The sequence below is a fragment of the Mus musculus genome, chromosome 9 (assembly GCF_000001635.26).
Source record: "Mus musculus strain C57BL/6J chromosome 9, GRCm38.p6 C57BL/6J".
Taxonomy (NCBI): Eukaryota; Metazoa; Chordata; class Mammalia; order Rodentia; family Muridae; genus Mus; species Mus musculus.
In genome coordinates, this window is record NC_000075.6 from 64,034,862 (window position 1) to 64,054,358 (window position 19,497).

General features: G+C 48.3%; 2 long non-coding RNA genes across 2 annotated transcripts, besides 1 other annotated feature; one reads left to right on the forward strand and one right to left on the reverse strand.

Annotated features, from left to right (window-relative positions):
• Positions 1–3,603: 3,603 nt before the first annotated feature.
• On the reverse strand, positions 3,604–6,604 carry 1700055C04Rik (RIKEN cDNA 1700055C04 gene). Its single transcript, NR_040726.1, has 3 exons — positions 6,446–6,604; positions 4,019–4,058; positions 3,604–3,759 (listed from the first exon to the last, which is right to left on the reverse strand). It is a non-coding gene; the product is annotated as an RIKEN cDNA 1700055C04 gene (long non-coding RNA).
• Positions 9,923–12,088: an enhancer, noted in NCBI's record as "VISTA enhancer mm69". NCBI's record gives its function as "enhancer in: heart[17/17]" and the evidence as "EXISTENCE:transgenic organism evidence [ECO:0001131][PMID:17130149]".
• On the forward strand, positions 14,968–19,239 carry 1110036E04Rik (RIKEN cDNA 1110036E04 gene). Its single transcript, NR_040713.1, has 3 exons — positions 14,968–15,034; positions 18,328–18,433; positions 18,636–19,239. It is a non-coding gene; the product is annotated as an RIKEN cDNA 1110036E04 gene (long non-coding RNA).
• The last annotated feature ends 258 nt before the right edge of the window (positions 19,240–19,497 follow it).

Here is a 19,497-nt window from a genome sequence, read left to right on the forward strand (position 1 = left end):
GGCAGTGGTGGTGCACGCCTTTAATCCCAGCACTTGGGAGGCAGAGGCAAGTGGATTTCTGAGTTCTAGGCCAGCCTGGTCTACAGAGTAAGTTCCAGGACAGTAAGGGCTATGCAGAGAAACCCTGTCTTTCAACACTCCCCCCAATAAAGATAGATAGATAGATAGATAGATAGATAGATAAAAAGAAAAATAAAAAATGAAATCTCTATGTGTGCATGCATGTAAACATATGTGTACATGCACATACCCAGGCATTGAGACAAGAGTTTGACATACAGCACCTGCCTCAGTTGCTCCTCACCTTGGTTTTTCAGACAGGTCTTTCAATAACTTAGAACTCCACACTCCAGCTAGACTGGCTATTGCACCACAGGGATCTTCTTGCCTCCATCTTCCTGGTGCTGGACTACTGCACATGATTCTATATCTATATCTATATCTATATCTATATCTATATCTATATCTATATCTATATCTATATCTATATCTACATCTACATCTACATCTACATCTACATCTACATCTACATCTACATCTACATCTACATCTACATCTACATCTACATCTACATCTACATCTAATCTTTACCTGGATTCAGGTCCTTATGCTTACACAGCAAGAATCTTGCCAACTGCACCACCGCCTTTTACTCTTGAAACGTGAATTTCTCACCAAATCTTTTGAAAGATGACGCATTTCTTCCTCCTCTTAGAAAACAAAAATCTAAGTGCTGGCAAGATGGCTCAGAGGTTAAGGGCACTGGCTGCTCTTGCAGAGGACCCGGGTTTTGTCCCCACCACCCGAATGGTGCCTTATGACCATCTGTAACTCCATTTTCAGGAGATAGGACACTGACTCCTCCCCATGCAGGTACATGTAGAACACTGGTATCCACACAGGTCAGATCTTCTGGGACTGGAGTTAGAGATGTTTGTGCCATGTGTACCATGTGGGTGCTGAAAAACAAACCCCACCCTCTACAAAAGCAACAAGTGCTCGAAATCATAGAACCATCTGTCTAGTCCCAAATACATATTTTTAAAAAAGAAAACAAAACCTGGCATTGAACTAGTGATGACTAGAGGCTGAGAGTTGTTGGTCAAGTACTAAGGGAGGTTGGAGGTTGTGACAAGCTGAGATTGGGCCCAGGGTAAGCCAGGCGCCTGCCTCATCACTCCACCCATCAGGATGGTAGGCTTCTGGCCAAGTCTGCTTGGTGACTAGGCAGCTTCAGTACCACTGTGCTGGTCTGAATGAGACTGGCCTACATAGACTCAAGTGTTTGAAACTTTGTCACCTAGGGAGTGGAACTGTTTGAGAAGGTTTGGGAAAGGCAGCTTTGTTAGCGGAAGTATGTTGCTGGGGCTGAACTTTGAGATTTCAAATGTTCAAACTAGGCCCAGTCTCTCTCTCTCTCTCTCTCTCTCTCTCTCTCTCTCTCTCTCTCTCTCTCTCTCTCTCTCTCTCATGTGTGTGTGCACATGTGTGTGTGTTTGTGTGCACACTTGTGTGTACACACACAAGTGCATCTTCTGCCTGCTGAACTGTAAATCAGGATGCAAAGCTCTCAGCTACTGCTCCAGCACCATGCCTCTCTACTTCCTGCCATGATGGCCATGGACTAAATCTCTAAAACTGTAAGCAAGCCCTCAGTTAAATGATTCCCTATATAATTTGCTTTGGTCATGGTGACTTCTCACAGCAAAAGAGAGTAACTAAGACACATCTTTTTACCCTTGGAGGTGGTGGCATGTCCCTTTAATCCCAGCATGGTCAGGAGGCAGAGGCAGGCTGATCTCAGAATTCAAGGCCAACCCGGTCTACAGAGCAAGATCCAGGATAGCCAGGGTTACACAGAGAAACCCTGTCTGAAATAAAAAGCTAAAGAAGACACACCTTGTCTCTAATAACAAAATAATAATTTATTTTTATGTGGACAGATTTCATAGTATGGGGGAAAACTATACAGGCCTGAGCATCCTCACGTGATTATCCCTATCCTCTTGTGCGTGGCTAAGCCACGTAACTCTTTCTGTCCAGTAAGGTGAAGTTGGCACACTACCTAAGGCTTCTAGGGATGTTGTGTGACAGGAGCTAACTCGGTGGGAAGCACCTTTTCTTTGCCTTCAGCCTTTTTTTCCCATGGCCTAGAGTGTCGTTGTGATGACTGAGTTCCTAGAAGCCATTGCAGAACATGAAGCAACTTTACAGATAGAAGCTGTACACTGGAGATGGTGGAGCAGAAGGAGCGGGGGGGGGGGGGGGGGCTAAGTTCTGAACTTCTTGAATAACATTGCCAGGCCTGGGTTGCCTCTTCTTCTCCTGTCTTTTCACCTATGAGTAGGAAACATCTCACTTAATCGCTGTGATTTTGAGGGTTTTTTTTTCAATTATAATCTATCCAACCAAATCCATTTTAATTGACCAGGATTACTGCAATGGACAGAATGCATGTGTCCCTACCTGTGTTGAAACTTGGTCTACAATGCAAAGAGGACAGAGTCCGGGGGAGTGATTAGGTTAGCTTGTGAAGGTCAGTCCGGGAGCTCCTTTCCTTCTGCCTGGTGCTGACAAGGTGAAAATATGGCGGTCTGCAGACTGGTCAAGCAGCCCTGGGCAGACACTAAATCTGCCAGTCTACCAGGGTTGTGGTTTGTATGTCTCTCTCAGGTCCCAGTTTCCTTCTACAACTCTCTCTCCCCCTCTCCCTCCCCCCCACACCTGCCCCCTACTAGTGAGATTTTTCAGATCTAAGCATCATGGCTTGGCCTATAGTTCCACCACTTAGGATGAGAGACTGAGGATTAAGAGCTCAAGGCCAGCCTGAGTTACCGGGACAGTCTGAGGCCTGCTTGAAGCTATATAAGACTCTGTTAAAATAAGCAAACTTTCACATTCAAAAGCCAGATGTGTAACCAGTACCCCAGAGCTCTTGACTCTAGCTGCATATGTATCAAAAGATGGCCTAGTCGGCCATCACTGGAAAGAGAGGCCCATTGGACACGCAAATTTTATATGCCCCAGTACAGGGGAACGCCAGGGCCAAAAAGGGGGAGTGGGTGGGTAGGGGAGTGGGGGTGGGTGGGTATGGGGGACTTTTGGTATAGCATTGGAAATGTAAATGAGCTAAATACCTAATAAAAAATTTAAAAAAAAAAAAGCCAGATGTATGTGATGCGAGTATGGTATGCCCTGTGGAGGCCAGGCGTTGTGGGTCCCCTGAAGTGACAGTTACAGGAGGTCGTGAGCATCCCACCATAGGTGCTGGAAGCTAAACTTGGGTCTGCAGATGTAGCAGGTACTCTTAACCACTGAACCATCTCTCCAGCCCCTCTCTGGTCTTTCTTGGTGTCAGAAAGGTCAAAAACCATGAAAATATTCGTAGTTGAGAAGGTCACCTAAACCCTGGCTATTGGTTGCAATGCCCCAGTCCTCCCGCTTGGAAACGCCCTCTGAACTCAGTCGTGGTCTGGAAACACAGGCCAATGAAGTGTAAGCAGAACTAATAATGGGGCTAAGCACTTCTGTGTACAACACATAGAAGCAGGGTGGGGTTGACACCATCCCCTTATACTTCTGCTGTCACTGGGGAAGCAGGTCGGCTTGGCACTTCGTGTCATTTATTCATTCGATCAGATGTGCCAATGGCAAACGTGGTAGATGTTTCTGTGCTTCTTGGGACACGTCAGTCCCTGCACGCGGGAGGGCACACTCTTCCTCTGGTGAGCTTGCTTTTTACTGATATCCGTGAGGACTCTATCACTCCCCCCAGGAAAGGATAAGAAGGGGAAAGGGAAGGAGGAGAGAGAAAGACATTATTTAAAAGACTGCCCCTCAGGACCAGAATTTAGGGTTGAAACTGGGTTTTAAACTTATTCAACCTTTATCATGTCTATTGAAAAAGCGTGGCTCAAGGAGACAAGCCAGCTTGCCTATAGTCTCACAGCTATGAAATAATAGTAAACCCGATTACTCGAGCATATTCTAGTAAAATGGCAGGTCCTGTTCCACCTACCTCCACAGAGGTCACCCTATTGGGGTCAGCACTGCCCGGGCTAAGGAAGCAGGATAGGTCAGAGAGGTTAGGTTTCTTTTGTCAGTTTGACATAAGCTACACTGTAGCTATCTTCAGACACACCAGAAGAGGGCATTGAACCCCATTACAGATGGTTGTGAGCCATTATGAGGTTGCTGGGAATTGAACTCAGAACTTCTGGAAGGACAGCCAGTGCTCCCACCTGCTGAGCCATCTCTCCAGCCCCTAGGAAGAGAAACTCTTAACTGATAAAATGCTTCCAGAATATTAGCCTGCAGATAAGCCTGTGAGGCATTATTATTATTATTATTATTATTATTATTATTATTATTTGAGGTGGGAAGTGCTACCACTGAGCAGGGCATCCTGGGTGGTATAAGAAAGCAGGTAGGCCAGGGCTATACAGAGAAACCCTGTCTCGAATAACCAAAAAAAAGAAAAAAGAAAGAAAGAAAGAAAGAAAGAAAGAAAGAAAGAAAGAAAGAAAGAAAGCAAGCAAGCAGGTAGGGCAGGCCATGGAGAGTTCACTGCATTCTTCTACTTCCTCTACTTCTGTTTCTGCCTCAAGTTCCTTCCCTTACTTCCCTGACCATGGACTGTGACAACGAAGTATAGCCAAATAAACCCTTTCTTCCCCAGTTGCTTATACAGCAATAGAATGCAAACTAATGAAACTGGTTAGAGTCCAGGATGTGAAATTAGATGTCCTGGCCCCAGCTGGGCCCTCCTACCTGGATGACTTTAATATACCAAGCTTTGCCTTCATCTGTGGAAGGAGATGATGCTTACACTAACACAAACCAAGCGCCAGGCACACAGACAGGTCCCAGGGATTTAGTTCTGACTAAGCTTCTTTGTCTCTGCTCATCTCAACAGTCGAGGATGCCTAACAGACCTCTAATGGAGAGAAGGATACGGACAGAACAGGATACCAAGTGAGTGACCTCATTTGGAAAGTCAGGAACTAAGCCAGGTGAGGTTGCACATGCCTCTTGTGCTGCCTCTCAGCACCCAGGAGGCAGAGGCAGGAGGATCTCCTGATTTTGAGATCAGCCTGGTCTACAGAGCAAGTTACAGGACAGTCAGGGCTACACAGAGAAAACTGTGTAGAAAAGAACTGTGTGTGTGTGTGTGTGTGTGTGTGTGTGTGTGTGTGTGTGTGTGTATACTTCCATAGACTCCCTGCTGGATGTTGAGAGTTCTCTGCATCTTCTCCCAAGGTTCTCAGTTCTCTGTGGCACCCCCTCCCGACTCCACTCTCTCTGGCTGGGCTTCCTCCCTTTTCTTTTCTCACTAAAATGATATAACAGCATGGACTAGTGCCAGCCTGGGCTACTTCTTCACCAGGATGCAGCTCTCGGGTCTTCTCCAAAGCTGTAGCCAGCTCCCCACCTGGGCCTTCTGATTGAGCTATCCTCAGCCCTTCCCTGACCCTACTCATCAATGATCCTCCAGGAAAAGCCAGCAAGGGAAGGAGGGGAGAAAGAGAGAGAGAGACAGGAACAGGGACTGGAAGAGAGCTCTGTAGCCCTTTTGGTACCTAAAGTATCAGCCAACAGCAGCCAATGCAGCACACTGTGTGTTAGAAATGTACAGCCCATGCTCAGTGGAAGACAGTAAGTAACTGGGCACAGTATTGCTAGGAGCTGTGGGAAGAAGAGTTATTGAGGCCATGTCGAAAGATGTCTGTCCGTCCAGGCTTGGTCCTGGGCTAGAGCAGGTGGTAAAAAACCAGCTGTGGCAGGAGTGTGCAACCTCTCCCTAGGCCAGGCTCCAAACCTACAAATGTTTGGCCAAAGCAGGTTACACAAAAATCCAATTCTAGACTGAAAAGATGGTGAGGGAGACACCAGCTCTTGCCAGGAAGAGGCTCAGCCATTACCAAGGGCACAGACCCTACTGGAGAAATCTGTCCATTTCTTTATTTCTGCAAAGAGACACACAGTTTTCCCCTGTTCCTGATAACTCTGTCCTGGAGTGTCAGGATATGGAGGCTCCTTTGATCCTTCCCAGCTACCCTGCCTGCCTTGGCCTCTGCCTGTTGCCAGCCTGCTGGTGTTCAAAGCTTAATGCCCCTGCTTCCTTTTCTTTCACTGTGGTGACAAATTAAAAAGACAGTGTCTTTACTGCAATCCCAATCCATTTCCTCCCAGTTCTGAGAGTCTGAAATGCACGGGTATCCTTGGGCTCAAATCTAAGTGTAGCCAGAGCTGCCCACCTATTCTTTAACACTACATTGTATCTACTTATTTGGAGTAAGCCTTCCATGACATAACATGCATGTGTGTGTGTGTGGGGGGGGGGGGGTTGTCAAAGGACAACTTGCCAGAGCCAGTTGTCTCCTTTCCCCTTGTAGGTGTGGGGAACTGAACTGTGTTTGTCAGGCTTGGCTGCAAGTGCCCTCACCTGCCGAACTGTCTCAGCAGCCCAACTCTGGGCTTTTGAGGAAGCTTGAGGGGAGAAAGAATTCACCCACTTGCCCTGTCCAACTTCTAGCGGTGGCCTGCCTTGCCTGGCTCGTGTCTCCTCCACAGTGGCCGGTAGAATATCAGTCACACGCCTTCTGACTGTCCTTCTGACGGGGTTCTGACTGTTGCACCTAGGATGGCTCTTGTGACTTCAAGCCTCCCTATGATCCAGGACAATCTCTCTGTGACAGAGTCAGCTGATTAACAACCCAGATCCACCCTACCTTTATTCTCCCTGACTGTGTTACCTTACATATCCCCAGGTTTCAGGGACTCAGTCTTTGGGCCATCATTCAGCCAAACTCCCATCTCCTCCTCACCCCTAGGTCCTTGTGAATGATGTCCACGGGCACATTTATAGGGCATTTACTGTATGCCTTGCCAGAACCCCTCACCCAACTTCTCTCTAAAGTTCTCTAAACAACCATCCTGTCTGTGCATGCCTTGGGGGGAGCTTCCCATATTGAGATCTCATTTTATAAACTCAGAGGCTAAGTCGCTCCCCAAGGCTTCACAGAGAGCACGTGCTGGATATTGAGCTGGTCCTGGCAGTGTATGCCTGTCATCCCAGTTACTCAAGAGTCTGAGGCAAGAGGATAGCAAGTTCAAAGTCAGCCTGCCTAGAAAGTTTGGTGAGACTAGTTAATATTGATTATCAGCGTGACAGAATCTAGAGCAGCGGTCCTCAGCCTTCCTAATGCTGTATGACCCTTTCATACAGTTGCTCACGCTGTGGTGACCCCGAAGCATAAAGTTATTTTCACTGCTACTTCATAACTGTCATTTTGCGACTGCTATGAATTGTAATGTAATAATCTAATATGTGAACCCCACAGGTTGAGAACCCCTGCTCTAGAATCCTGTAGGAGTCAAACCTCTGGTTACACCTGGGAGGGAGTTTCTCGAGTGGGTTCACTGAGGTGGGAAGCCTCATACTAACCGTGAGCTGAACCATTCCATGTGCAGGAGTCCCTGAACTCAGTAGAAGGAAGTGTAGCTGAGCACATTCCACCTCTCTCTGCTTCCAGACTGTGGGTACCACGTGACCACCTGCCTCAGCGGCCAGGTCTTCTCTGCCATGATGGAGTGCACCCTCAGCACCTCCAGACCGAGCCGAAGCGAACCCTTCCCAAAGTAGCTCTTGTCAGACATTTGGTCTCAGCAACAAGAAAAGCAGCTAATACATGAGATTCAGTCCCCAAATAAGCACAAAGAAAGCTGGATGTAGTTCAGTGGCAGTCGGTCCACGGACGACCCTGGGGTCTTCAGCCAGCAGCGTTCAAAAGGGGGTGGGGGAGGGGCTGGATAGTAAATCTAAATTCAAATCCACCCAACTCAAAAGCCAGGGTCTCAACCGCTCACTCCACCTCCCTTGAAGCCACCACTCCTCTGTTTTCCATCGCTGAGTGATGGGTCTCTCTTAACAGGTGCCTTCCTGAAGTTTCCACTTAGAGCCACCTCTCCACTGGCTCTGCAAAGACAACCCGCCTGCTCCTTACCAGATAGATCCTCACCCAGAGCACACACACCCCCCCCCCCCTAACTGCGCGTTGCTGAGACTTTTTTTACCCTGGAGCTGGAGGTACAACCAGCAACATCTACCCCAGTCACAAACCAAAATTCCATTCTACCAGTGTTGCCTTGGGGAAGTAGTTAGGCTTACTTCCGAGAACATTCGGGAGCCAAGGTGACCTTAAAACAGCCACATTGTAAGGGCAGCACCCAGCAGGGCTGATGGCTTCCCTATGGAGGTAGAGACAGATGGAGTCACTTCCTTGGTTGTTCACTGGCTATAAACACTAGCCCTGCCCAGAGAGCCTAGGGCTACACAGGTAATTAGGATGGAATTGTATACAACTGGTGGGGAGGCATGGCTAGCCACTCAGACAGGGACCTGCCTCTTCCTTCTATGAGGAAACATCAAGAGTCCAGCTGTAGGGATCTTTTGTGAGCAATCCAAGCCAAACTCCTGAAGACCTTGGCAATTTAGCTAGGAGGATAAGGGTATATAACACCGCTGTACAATATCCTAGGAGGAAAAGTAGGCTCAGGAGTTCAGTGTCCACTGCAGGATTACCCTAGCGTTGGCCCAAGCAATAGAACACGGGCCCAGCTCCAAAGCCAGTTCTCCTTGAAGCTGCCCATCTCTGCTGTGACCTTGCTCAGCCCGATGGGGCTGTAACCATTCACCTTTGGCGCTGGCAGGGCAGCTTAATGTAACTGAGGCTCTAAATCCCACCCCCACTTTCTTCCTGAGTATGCGCTATTTCACTCAGAGAATTTACCCTGGCTTTGATCCACATCCTCAACTATGTAATAAGATGGTGACCTGCTTCCAAAGGGTTGTCAAGTTCATAAACCTATGTCTGTGTGTGGTATGTGATGTATGCATGTACGTATGGGTGTGTTTGTGTGGAGGCTGGAGATTGATGTCATGTTACAGTCTAGGGGGTCTTGATCGGGTTCATTTTTATTTCTGCCAGCTAAAAAGTTAAAAGGCAAGAAACATCTTCAGGATAACAAATATTGTCAGGGGAAATCCTAGACAGCAAACAGAATCAGCTGGTGAAGAAAGGCTCTTATTAGGGGTGGGAAACACACAGCAATGCATTGAGCGAAGAGCCCCATGAGGGTGGAAGAGGGCCTTGGGAAGCTGAAGCCCAGACAGCTGGAAGATATAAGTAGTTTGGAGGGATCTTCCTAATTTAGGATTGGTCAGTTTGAACAAAGACAGGAAAGCTGATGGCCTCACAACTTTGGGATTAAACAAGTCCTGAGTTAGTCTTGAACTTGGCTAACTGGTCCATGGTCAAAGGGAGCCTGACTGGTGAAAGGAACGCCATGCCAGGTCTTTGTTTTAAGCTACTAGGCTTTTGTCTCAGGTCAGCAGGGCGAGGAAGAGTCAGTTATGCGGGAAGTAGGAAGTCCAACACTTTATCATAGCACAAGATGCTCTCCCTGTCTGTCTGCCTCCCAGGGAATCTGTCTGACTTCTCAGCTCAGTGTCTCCCACTCTCCCTCTCCACGTTGTTTCTGGAGGCAATGTGTCTCTCGCTGTCTGAAGCTTCCTGCTTCTGTTAGACTTGGTGGCTGCGGAGCTCAGGATCCTCCTGTGTCTGATTCTCCACACTGGGTTTGAACAAGCACACTGGCATGGGCGGCTGGGGATTGAACTTGGTCCTCACGGTGGACAGCAAGCCTTTTACCCACTAATCCTTCTCCCTCGCCTGCCCCTGCACCGCTTTTGTCAGTACTTGCCACTCAGCAAACACCCTTTTAGGGCTGGCCATGAATGTCAACTGATCTGGCCAGTGGAGCGTCCTCTGGCCCCTATGTCATCCCAATCTTGCCAAACATCCTACAAAACCCTGTAGGGCTCCTGACTACCTGAATGGAAAGCTGTTTGGAAGATAGGCACCAATCAGTTGGGAGCACATGTCTTAGAAGCTGTGCAGGCATGTCCAGCCTTTGGATGTTGTGACATGAAATTGTCATCTACAAAATTCGTGGTCAAGAAACACATAATAGAGTTACCAAAAAAAAAATCCAAAAAACCACACTTGTGATGTTTTAAGTAACTTTATGTCTTCGTGTTGGGCACTATTCATAAGTAGCCTCAACAGCATGCAGCCCTTGGGCTATGGGTTGGACACAACCACCGGTGGACACTACGGAGTGATGAGGCCAACAGTGGCTGTGAATTCCCTTTGCAAGGCTTTGCAATGCACTTAACAGGCTGAGAACTGAGAATTCCCCCCAACGTACCTCTCAGAACTGGTCCCAGGGGAACAGAGAGGCCTGCAGCTGTCCCCGTTTCCTTCGCCTCTGTCCACCCCACCCCCACCCATTCTGGGGTGGCCTCTGGCTGCAGGAATGTGATGGTATCTTGGCAAACAGACAGCCTGTTCCCAGAGGAGACAGGGCCGCCTCTGGGAGGCCTGCCTCTGCAGACCGGGCCACAGTAAACACAAGGGTCTGTCCTCTTTATCAGCTTCTCTCAGCAGCAGCGGAGACAGTCTGCCTGCTGGGGAGCCTGGAGGTGATAAGCTCAGAGGCTTCGCCCAGCTCCCCGGCAGTGGGAATCTAGAGTCTGCCCTGGCTTGGGGCCCCTTAAACACTTAGTACAGGGTGGTTAGCTGGCTGCCTATTCACGGAAGAAGCCAAGCAAGGTCAGAGTGGTGTCATAGCCTATAAAGCCCTGTTTGCTCTCAAAGACACAGGGATCTGAACTTCATGGTTTTGCAAGACATCATTATCACCAGCGTCATCTCCACAATCAGGGGATGCTCTTCCCTCCAGAATGTTCCAGTCCACACCCCATTAATTGAATGCAGTAAAGAACTTCCGGCAGGGCCTGGAGGGAGCTCAGAGAAAGCCACTGCAAGTAGGGTCGAGAGGACAACTTCCTTGTCATTAGCCCAGTGTGGCTCACAGTGTCATGTCTTTCTAGGTCAGAGCCCACGTTAAAATGTTTGCATTTTATTTATTTGGGAGGGACATGTGTGTCATGACGTTTGTTTGGGGTCAGAGGACAACTTGTGTCACTCAGTTCTCTCCTTCCACCGTGTGGTTCTGGGGAATCAAACTCAAGTTGTTAGGATCAGCAGTAAGTGTCTTTTTGTTTTTATTTTTGGTTTGGTTTGGTTTGGTTTTTCGAGACAGGGTTTCTCTGTATAGCCCTGGCTATCCTGGAACTCACTTTGTAGACCAGGCTGGCCTCGAACTCAGAAATCCGCCTGCCTCTGCCTCCCAAGTGCTGGGACTAAAGACATGCGCCACCATGCCCGGCTGGCAGTAAAGTGTCTTTACTCACTGAGCCCTGTCACTTGCTCACAGCTAACTTTTATGTGAGAGGTCTTGTCCACTGTGGCCTCAATTTTGCAGCTTGCTAAGGATACTAGAAGAAAACTAGAGAGAAGGAAAGAGAAGGAACATGTACTGGCCAAGATTACAGAGCCGGGCAGAGGAGCCCTGAGATCAGTTCCGAGACCTGGGATTCAAAGTGGAGCATAGCCGTCTTTCTATGCTGGGCACTACCTGCCCCACAGCAAGCAGTGAAGGGCCAAGTACATCTCTAAGTCAAGTCCTGGATCTTCTCTGGAGTCTCAAGGTAGATTATTACTCAGGGAGTGACACTGGGGAGACAGCTCCGTGGGTAAAGTGCTTGCTCTAAAGGCATGAGTTTGATCCCCAGGAGCCACAGAAAGGCCAGACGTGATGGCAAGTGCCTGTAGTCCAAGCACTGGGAAGGCAGAGACAGGAGGAACCCTGGAACTGGCTGGATGATCAGCGTAGCCCAAACAGCAAGTTCCAGGTTCAGTGAGTGATCAGAAGCTAATGTGGAAGGAGAGATGGCTCAGCTGCTCAGAGCGCTTGGCTGACTTCACTTCTCAGGACCCATGTGAAACCACTCATAGCCTCCTGGAACTCCAGCTCCAAGGGAGCGAGAGCCTTCTTTTGGCCTCCACAGGCACCTGCGCACATGTATAAACACACAGATGGAGACACATAAGTAAAAATAAAAATTCTTTTAAAAATAAAATGAAGTGAAGGAAGAGGATATCTAATGTTGGCCTGTGGCATCAATATGCACAGTACACACACACATATACACAGAGAGACCAACAGACATCCATACATACACAAGAGAGAAAGAGAGGGAGAGGAAGAGGGAGGGAGGGAGGATCGATCCTGGGGATTAGCTGATGGGACATATCCATGAGTGAAATCCTGGATTGACCCAGCTGCTCTGAGTTCCAGCCCCAGCCTGCTCTCAGATTGGTGGCGTAGGATGGATCCACCCCTCTCTGTGTTTAGTCACAATATCATCATTTCCTTTGCTGGACAGTAAGTCGCTTTCTCTACCTACGACGTCTTCAGAGCTCTCAGGTGAATGAAATTGAAGGATGCGTGTTAAGATGCAGCTTCTGCATCTAGACCCTCTTTACGATCAGCTTCCAAACCCCAACCTCCCCTTCCCAGAAGCTTCTCGGGCCTTCAGCTAGGCACAACCACAGCCTGGAGAGTTGGCACCCCTCTCCAGGGGCACCTTTTCCTTGTCTGAGATCATAATTCAGGACTGATTTCCAAGATGTTCCCAGAGCCCTGAGTAGTCTCAGGCACTGGACCAGTGAGAGAGGGACCCAAACAACCAAAGTGAACCAAAGTCTCTGTCCTATGTCTGCAGAAAAGGCTTAGGACACCTGCTCCTCCTGCCTTCTGAGTAGTTGGCGTAGTGATGACCCCTGAGACACTCCACAAGACAGAGAGAGCTCACTTGGAGTGGGTGTTTTGAAACCTCAAAGCAAGTCCATAGCGACATGCCTCCTCCAATAAGGCCACGTTTTCTAATCCTTCCCAAATGTTTCCAGCAACTGGGGCCAAATATTCAAATAGATTCTACGGGGGCCATTCATATTCACAGCACCACAGTAACCAAGGACGATCTTATCTTGGCATTTCCGATGCTTTTTGCCTACTCCTCCTCAGTGCTCTGATTAGAGCTAAGGGCATCAGGCACGACGTGATGCTGGGGATTGAACCCAGTGAGGGCTTTACATATGCTGGGTAAGCATTGCACCAGCCAAGCTGTACCCTCTGCCCACACATATACATTTTAAAAATAAGTTGTGGGGTTGTGGGCCAGAGATACAGCTCTGTGGTAAGAGCGCTTGCTACTCTTCCAGAGTAACCAGGTTCAGTTCCTAGCACCTGTGGTGGGTATCTCACAATTATCTGTAACTCCAGCTCTAGGGGATCCAATGCCTTCATCCAACCTCCATGGGCACACTCACAAACATGCAGACACACAGAGAGACACAGATAAATATACAGGAAATAAGTAAATAACGGATCAGATGCAAACAGAGCACACAGTTGAGGATGTGAAGAGCAAGCATCTTTCTAAGCCCTGGGACCCTACTGGCACTTCACCTAACTAGAGGCTGAATCCCCTCAAAGATCCTCCCTTAGGGCAAGATGAGGGGCCTGGGCCCCACAGGAAGCACATGCTCTTTGCACCTTGAAACAAAGCTGCCTGGGGTCACTTAGTCTCTACTTGGCTACCCCCAAATAGCCAAGGTTACTACATGTCTCCCATGTCTCCATGTATCAAAGTCCCCGGCAAGGTCTTCTGCCACATCATCTGAACACTCCTGATCTAATCCGATCCCAGAAGCTAAGTAGAGCCGGGCCTGGCTAGCTTGGATGGGCCACGAAGTCCCTGGGAAGAGCCGCTCTTCCTGGGGAGCTCAGTAAGAGATGTGACCCGGGGAGAAAAGAGGCAGAGTAGACGCAGTGTGAACAGGAACCTGGGCAGCCAAGGAAGTAATGCTTCACAGAGTTTCTCTGCAGAAAGGCCCCATTGGTTGCCTCCATAGCCTTCCTCGGAGCCTTCACAGCTTACATACTGAGTGTTTAAGTGCTTACACACACACACACACACACACACACACACACACACTCACATTGAAATCCCAGTGGGACACTACAGTCTTGATGGTATCTCTCTTAAAGTGAGGAAGAAAAAAAAAAACAAAACAACAACAAAAAGAAAAATGGAGCTTAGAGGATCCCAAGCAGAGAGACTGACATATATAAAGAGCATGGAATGGTTAAGAAATTCCAGGGGACACCTTAGTCTTGGTGGCAGACACTAAACAGGAAGCGGCAGTGTAGGTCGGGCGTAAAAGTCCTGAGCATGAAAGCATGCATCTGGATTTTATGAGAGAGAAGGAGTTTTTGAAGCCGTTTACTGCAGGAGCCAGCTTGTGTTCTGCCTGATCTCTCACTTCCTGTGAGTGCTTAGGTAGGAGATGATACGGGTAGGAGGCAGAAATCCTGGCCTAGAAAGCCAGGACGCAAGGTTTGAGGGCCTGGTTGAAGCTAAGCAGACACTGTATACTGTATTTCTCTTAAATTGGATTATAGTCTCTCTCTTTTTATTCTGAATTAAGCTGTAATGGAATTTTTTTGTTTGTTTTATGTCTTTCCAAGGCTGAGTCTTTTTTTGTTTGTTTGTTGTTTTGTTTTGTTTTTTCTCTGTGTAGCCCTGGCTGTCCTGGAACTCACTCTGTAGACCATGTTGGCCTCAAACTCTGCCTCCCAAGTGCTGGGATTAAAGGCGTGCGCCACCAGTGCTCCGCCCCCAAAGCTGAGTCTTAAGGGAGTGCAGTCTGGCTTCAAACTACACAGCCAACGCTGGCCTTGAACTCACAGTTCTCCACCATACCCAGTGTGGGTAAAAATCAATAAAGCGTGTGAGGCCGGTGACTAAGCCACTACAAAAGAGCAAAGGTAAAAATAATGAGAGCTGTTAATGCAGCTTCACGTGCCCGTTGTACTGTTTTGTAGTATCCGGGGGATTTCCAAGTTCACCCTCAGTTACTCCTCCTAGCAACCCGAGGAGGTGGTGTCTTACTCCCAAACTTCAGGTGAGGGTATGACTACAAAGGAGTTGAGGATCTTCCCCATGACCAGCAGGAAGGGCAGCAGGACTCCAGGGACCTTGCTCTTCACGAGGTAGCAGGTGAGCACAGCCAAAGGCAGAGAAGGCCAGCTTGGACTGGAGTGGGCGTGGCCGGAGTAAAAGGGCCAAACCAAGCGGAGCCAAGACGAGCTTAGACTCAACGGCCCCCAGCTTGAAAAGGAAAGTATCTTCCGTAGAATTGTTCTGCCGGATACAAGCTCCGGGAAGTTTAACTATTTGGTGTTTGCTTCCAAACCAAACCAAACAAACAGAAAACCCCGCGGCGCTGTGGAAAGCGCGGAGGCCAGGTGATCACCCTATTTCCGGCGGGGGAGCCGGATTGGCCCTCCTATGCAGTGCCGGATGCCATGGCAACCAGACACAAGATGACTCTCCAGAACTGGCGCCACCTCCCCTGAGGCCTTGGCCTTGCTGTCCTCCAGGGTGATTGCCTAGTCAGGAGGGGAGAGGAGCAGCCACACCTCTGCCTGCCGGGACTCTGCTCTCTCTGCCTAGTAAAATTCCGGTGCTTCCTAAATCTCACGGGCCATCAAGAGTAGCAGCCCTGAGAAGTTGGGCGAAGGGAAAAAAAAAGCAAAAAACAAAATCCAAAATACGCTCAGGGGCTATCAAGGCACTTTGAATCAAAAACTTGGTGGCGACTCCAGCCGTGTGTAATCAGCAAGCCAGGGGCTTCTCTGTCGCATGCTCTAAATGGCAAGCCTGCTCCACACAGCGATTTCCCTGATTCTGGCCCAAAGTACAACCCTCCTCTTTCTTGAGCTCAGATGTTCTCAATGGGTCCTTATTGAAGCAGAATCAAGCCCCGAGCCTCTCCAACATCCAAGGCATTTCACAACGTTACCTTCTGGGAGACTCTGCCCGTGACTCATCCAGACAGTCACCAGCTTATCTTTCCTGAAACGCGTCCTGTTTCCAGGCTTGTGTTCTTGCTGTTTCATTTGCCTGGAATTTCCAGTCTTTCCTTCTGATTCCCTTTTGACCAAGATTTGAAGTTTCCCTTCCAGGAAATCTTCTTGGAATGCTTCCAGCTTCCTGGAAGTTCCAAGTCTATCCCCTCAGCCCAGGGATGAGCACTGATAGCCGTTGGATTTTGTTATAAGCAAAATTGTGGCATCACCAAGTTCATGTTGACTGACTGGCTGGCATCTAGTACTTCAGAACTGGGCTGTACTTGGAAGTAGGGGCTGTTTAGAAGTTGTTATGGAGGCTGGGGAGGTGGCTCAGTTAGTAGTGTTTGTCTTGCCTGTACCTTGAAACTGAATTTGATCCTCAGAATACATGTAGAAGCAGACATCATCATGGTGGTACACACATGAAACTCCTCCAGTGTCAGAGGCAGAGTCAGGGAGATCCCTGTGGCTCTGTGGCCAGCAGTCCGGACAGTCAGTGAGTTCTTAGCCAGTAAGAGACTCCTGCTTTGGAAAACAAGATGAACAGAGCCCAGGGAATGAAATCCAAGTTTGCCCTCTGGCTTTCACAGGTACACACATGTGCATCCCGAAAACACACACACACAGACAGACAGACACACACACACGGTCATTAAGACAAAATGAGGCCCTTATCATGGACTCCCATTCAAACTGAGTAGTGTCCTTGGACAGGAGGGAGTTTAGATAACCAGAGAAGTTATGGGATGAGTACCCATAGCAAGGATCTCATGGAAGGATAGCAAAAGGCTAGCAAAAGGCTGGCTACCTGCAGCCAGGGAAATAGGCTTCTAAGAAAACCAGCTTCCCTGCCCTTGGGCTTTCAGCCTCTAGTATTGTAGGAAATTTAAATTGCTACTTAAACCACCCAAATAGGTAGTATTTCATTATTACAATTCTAATGAAAGTATGCAGCTACTGTACATATTTACTGTGTCTCTCTTGAGGTCCTTGGCTCCCCAGTCCAATTGATTCGTCCTTACACCTCTGTGGCAGACGCTGCTGTTTTATCTCCTACATGACATCATCCATCAGATGGGGAGCTCAGCTCTTTCGAGGCAGAAATGGCCACAAAGACAAATGGTCATGCATTCTTCTGCACTTGACCCTCACCCAACGTATGCCCCGTATGAAAAGCCCAATGAATACTTGCTGCTTGCTTCCTGATCTCTTCAATGTTCTTAGAAGTTATTGGACTTCTAAGTACTACCTGTTTTGGGTTTTTTTTTTTTAAGATTTATTTATTTATTATATGTAAGTACACTGTAGCTGTCTTCAGACACTCCAGAAGAGGGCGTCAGATCTTGTTACAGATGGTTGTGAGCCACCATGTGGTTGCTGGGATTTGAACTCTGGACCTTCAGAAGAGCAGTCGGGTGCTCTTACCCACTGAGCCATCTCACCAGCCCCAAAGTACTACCTGTTTCTCCTGAGTGAGTTTTGGAAAATAATGCCTTTCAAGAAATGTTGCATTTGTATTGACATGTGTCCAGCAAAATATGCCTTAATCTTTTTAACATGTTTAGAGTCTATAATGATGTCTTTTCTTGCTGGTATGATTTTTAATATCTTTATGGTTTTTACTCTTATAACTTGACTTTTGAAATATTAGCATGTGTATGTATGTGATGTGTGTGTGTGAGATGTGTGTGTGCAGGCACTTGTATGTTGTGACATGTAGAGACCAGAGGTCAACTTTCAGGAGTTGTTTCTCAGTTTCTACCTTGTTGAGGCAAGCTCTCTCATTGTCTCTTATGGGCTACACTGCACACTCCAGGCTAGCTGGCCTATGAGCGTCCTGTCAGTTCTCCTGTTTCTGTCTTCATCTTGTCACAGGAATGCTAGCATTAGATGCAGGCCACAGAATCTGGCTTGTGGGGTGGGATGAAGAGGGGTTCTAGGAATTGAACTCCAGGAGTCAGGCTGGCACCACAAACACCTCTACCCACCAAGCCATGGGCTCTGCTCTGACCGGCTCACTTCCCATCCTCTACTTTGTTCACCTTGAACTCCAGATCTCCCTCGGCCTCCCTAGTGCTGGGATCCCAAGTGTGCCCTGTGATTGGAGCAGTGGCTGAGAATTAAGAGTACTTACAGACCCCAGTTTCATCCCCAGCACCCACATGGTAGCTCATCACCATCCAAAACTCCAGTTCCAGGTGATCTGCTCCTTGTCTTGCTTTTTTTTTTTTTTGGCACCAGACACACAGTAGAGCACTTACATGCAGGCAAAACGTTGATACACATAAAGTAAAAATAGATGATTTAAAAAAAAAGTGTGTGTCATCACACACATTTACATGTTTTTACACTTGTTTAATGTGTGCGAGGGGCATGGATTTCACCCCTGTGGAGGTCAGAGGACAATTGTGTGCAGTTGGTTATTTATCTCTTTCAAAGACGTAGGTCCTGGGGATCAAACCTGTATCCTAATAAGGCTTGGTGAAGAGCTCCCTTACCACTGAACCACCTCGCCGAACCTGCACAGGATTCGTGAAAATGCAAGGTAACCAATGTCTAGTTACAGGAGGGCCACTCTGTGCTGCCATGGGGACAGGGTGGGGTGGGGTGAGTTGCAGGGAGGACAGGTCGGATTCCAGACTGGCATTGGGGAATGTGGCAATGCTGGGCATGTCAGATTCCCTGATCATAGTGATGACCTCATGAGCACAAACATACATCCAAACGTATCGCTTTGGACATTCCAGGTCACACATCCACCGTCAGAGTATGTCAACTGCATCTCAGTGGCGCTTCCTATTTATTTTTAATGAGAGAAACAGAGATGAATCTGAGTCAGGTTCCAGGACACTGGTAGACAGGTCGACGAGAGGAGGGGAAGGTGGCTGCGCCCAAAATGCCTGAGGCTGAGTGCCCATGGTCATTGTTCCATTAGGCTGGGGATGAGCTGAAGGAGATGGAGCTGAAGTCTTCAAATCACCTTTCCCTCACTCCCCACCCGCCACCCCACCCTGTCCCCTCCACACACTAGAAGCCGCTGGCTCTGCTCAGCCTTATCTCTAAGGCTGTCTCCAACATTCCTTCATCCTGAAAAGTTTCCATAGCCACGGAGATGGCTCAGCTGGTGAAGGCACTCCTCACCAAACCTCACAAACCCAGAACCCACAGTGGAAGCAGAGAACCAGCTCCTACAAGTTGTCCTCTGACCCCCGACCTGTGCACGGTGACAAGTACACACACTGCCCTCCGCTCCAAATGAAGTAAATAATTGCTAGGGGGTTGGTTTTTGTTTGTTTTCAAGAAGACATTTCCAGCCAATAAAGGGCTTCCTGAAATTGGGCAGAGCAACCTAAAAAGACTCTGTCAATGGAGTGTCACTGGACTCTGAGTGGATCAGGCTCTTTGAGGCTTTAAAAATCCTCTCCCCACCCCACCTCCCACCCCCCAGTGTGCTTTACCCTCTACCTGATTTAAGCAAACCAAACCGTTACAACTCCAATTTACTACTGAAGAATCAGAGGCTCAGTGAGGTCAAGTGATTGGTTCAGGGTCACAGAAACACCAGTCCAGAAAACCTCTCCATCACAATTCACCACACAGGTACTCAGA